Here is a 3342-nt window from a genome sequence, read left to right as displayed (position 1 = left end):
GGTTATCTTTGAGAAGCCACGAGAAAGAAGCTACGGACATCCGAAGGTCCCTGTACTTGCGAGGCTATATCAATGGGCAGCACTGTCAACAAGATCTTGCTGGACACCGGAGCGGCAATCAACATTATGCCATACTCCATGCTACGTCGGTTGGGACGCTCTAGCTCGGATCTGATCAAGACCAACGTTACATTGAGCGATTTCAACGGCCAAGCATCGACGCACAAGGTGTTCCGAACGTGGATCCGACCGTAGGAAGGAAAACCATCCCTACGACGTTCTTTATTGTCGATAGCAAGAGCACCTATGTCTGTCTCGCTAGGGAGAGATTGGATCCACGCCAAGCTGTTGCATTCCATCCACGATGCACCAATGCTTAATACGGTGGGATGGATATGAAGTAGAGGTCGTCCACGCGGATGATTCAGCCGAGATTTCAACGGCTGGCATGAACGTTTGGGAGACAACAGGCCAAGAGCCACTCTCAGGCATCAATTTGGATGACTGCGAGCGCATCGACGTGACGAAGGACGGGGTTAGGCTGGTCTTATCCACCGGCCTGACCGTATAGCAAGAACAACCTGTGGACAAACGTGGCGAGGCCGATCCTTGGGATCGGCCCCAAAGATCTATGGAGGAACATTGCAAAACCTTCATTGAGCGATTCAATCAACATGGAGGCCGATTCCAGCAATCGGCCGAAATTATCCTCACCATACGCTCTGCCTGTGTTCAACGTCGATCTAATGGGCAGCGGTTTTACGTCGGCTGATGAGCTGGAAGAAGTCAACATTGGTCCTAACGGAGCCGACGTTCAAATACAGTGCCTTGGCTCACCACGAGCCGATATCCGCGGTTACACGGCAGATTCGGCTCGGGGCACCTAATCAGATGAACATGTGCGATACATGTGCAGTGAAATATTGGGGGCCGATAGAAAAATCGGCCAGTAAAAAAATTTCTCATGATATACAGCCGATGCACGGACATCGACTGTAGAGCTAAGAAATAAAGCCGATGCACAGCCATCGACTCTAGTACAATTACACAGGATCTACCCGCTGCATGTTCAAGACGCGGATTTTCACCAAGTCGGTCTTCAGCTCAGCTTCGAGGCCTTCTGCTTCCTTGAGGGAGTGAAAAATGAGAGCTTCCTCAGCTGCAAACGTCAGTTTTGGCATGCAAGGCAGCCTTTTGCTCATTAAGCCGTTGGTGTTTCGTCTACAATATCGGCTTTCAACGGAAGAAAAGGTGATCGATGGTGGCAAGTTTGGCTGGCTCTGCATGGTGGCTGTCTCAGAATTGCCTGAGTTCAAAGCCCTTTGTCTGATCTGTGCGTCCTCACCGCTATTCTCGCCTTGACTGAGGCTCGGGGGGCAGCTGACCTGGTAGATGCTCTGTTTTTAGAAGCCGATTGGGGTGTCATCGGCTGGTCCTGCGTTGCAACCTTCTTCAAAGATGGTGAGTTCTTGCAGAAGAGGATCACTGGAGCTGGTGGGAGGAATTTAAGGGCTCTCTTGAAGGCAAGGGTCTTCCACATTATCCACCAGATCTCAAAGTCATCAGTCGAAGAAGTTGAAGGATAGATTGTGAAGGACCGATGCGTTGCCATCGGCTCATTGAGCATTGGCTAAGTGAACAATCGGCAAAGTCAGTATGAGGGGAAATCGGCTAAATTAGCTTAAAGGAAATCGGCAAAATAAAATTGGGGGGAAATTCTTCATTGATAAACAGGATTTCTTACATAAAGAGCTGATTGCTCTCAAAAGGAAGTACTAGGGGATACATTGCCCCATCTACTACTACTGATCCTATGCTAAGGGTCCCATCTACGGGCCGTCGCTGCCCTCGTCGTCGCCATCGTCGCCGCCGCTGTCGGCGCTACTCCCGGCGGGCTCGTCGTCGGCTAGCTGCGGCGGCCGCCGGCAGGGGCCCTCGTTGTCCTCATCCTCCTCGTCAGCGTCGTCGTCGTCGCTGTCGAAGTCGCTGAGGTTCCCCGGCCAGGGGTAGAAGCGCTTGGCCGGCGGTTCGTCGGAGGAGGTGTCGTCGTCCTCCTCCTCCTCCTCCTCCTCGGAGGAGGTGAAGTCATCCCAGGAGAAGCGATCGTCATCGCTCTCCTCCTCCGTTTCCCCGTCGGCTAGGAAGCGGAAGTCACTTTCCCCGTCGGTCGAGGACTTGTCGTCCTCAGACCGGACGGAGAAGTCGTGACTGGACTCCTCCCCGGCTTCGATGGCGCGGCGGATGTTGGCCGCATGGGCCTCCTCCGGGTCCCACTCCGGCGTCGGCTCGCGGGAGGAGGAGGATTGGGTGGAAAGACCCGATGAGGCGAGAGGAGGAAGAAGACATGGTGGCGCGGGAGGGCTTTTGGAGTGCTAATGCGAAGGGGATGAAGAAGCAAACTGTTTGGAGCGGTTAAATAAAAGGGGATATAGTGGAGATTCAATGCCACGAGCGGTTTCCGAGGAAGTGGTGCCCAAAGAAAAAAAATTGCCGGGTCACGCGGAGAAGCGGAGGAGGCAAGGCATCATGATGATGGATCATTGCGACGGTTACGCTGCTGCCACGACATGACCCGACGAAGGAAAAGCGAGTGATTTTGGAATTTTCATTTCCAAAACCAGGGGGCATGTGTTATCACCAGAATTTGACCGGATCAGAGGTGGGCCGCGATTGGAGATGGGCTTGAAGAATATACATGGAAGGAATACATGAATCGGCCTTATATGCAAAGTTTGGGCTAGTTTGCCCGTGTATCTGTAATATAGTAGGATGCGTGTCGATTAGATAGAGTTTGGCTCGTACCCGGTTGGGATTATTCCCACGATAGAAAGTCTACGGACTATAAATATGTATCTAGGGTTTATGAAATAAACAACAATCACGTTCACCACAAACCAATCTAGGCGCATCGCCAACTCCCTTGTCTCGAGGGTTTCTTCCGGGTAAGCATCATGCTGCCTAGATCGCATCTTGCGATCTAGGCGATACACGTTATTCGCTGTTCATGCGTTGCTCGTGCTGAAGCCTTGTTGATGGCGAGCAACGTAGTTATCATAGATGTGTTAGGGTTAGCATTGTTTCATCGTATCATATGCTTTCGTCCGTGCAACCCTTAGACGTCTAGCCGCCCTTACACCTATCTTAGGTGTAAGGGCGGCACCCGCTTGATCATTATTTAGTAGATCCGATCCGTTATGATTGCTCCTTGTTCTTCAAGGATTAGTTTAATATCCGCATAGTTAGGCCTTACAAACGGGTTGAAGGATCCAGGTGGCGCGTAGGGTGTAGTTTGCTAGCCCTAGACAGGGATGTTCCGGGGATCAACTTCGTGTTGGTTTTTAG

This window comes from Lolium rigidum, chromosome 4 (assembly GCF_022539505.1).
Source record: "Lolium rigidum isolate FL_2022 chromosome 4, APGP_CSIRO_Lrig_0.1, whole genome shotgun sequence".
Lineage (NCBI taxonomy): Eukaryota > Viridiplantae > Streptophyta > Magnoliopsida > Poales > Poaceae > Lolium > Lolium rigidum.
Note: the sequence above shows the minus strand (reverse complement) of the source record.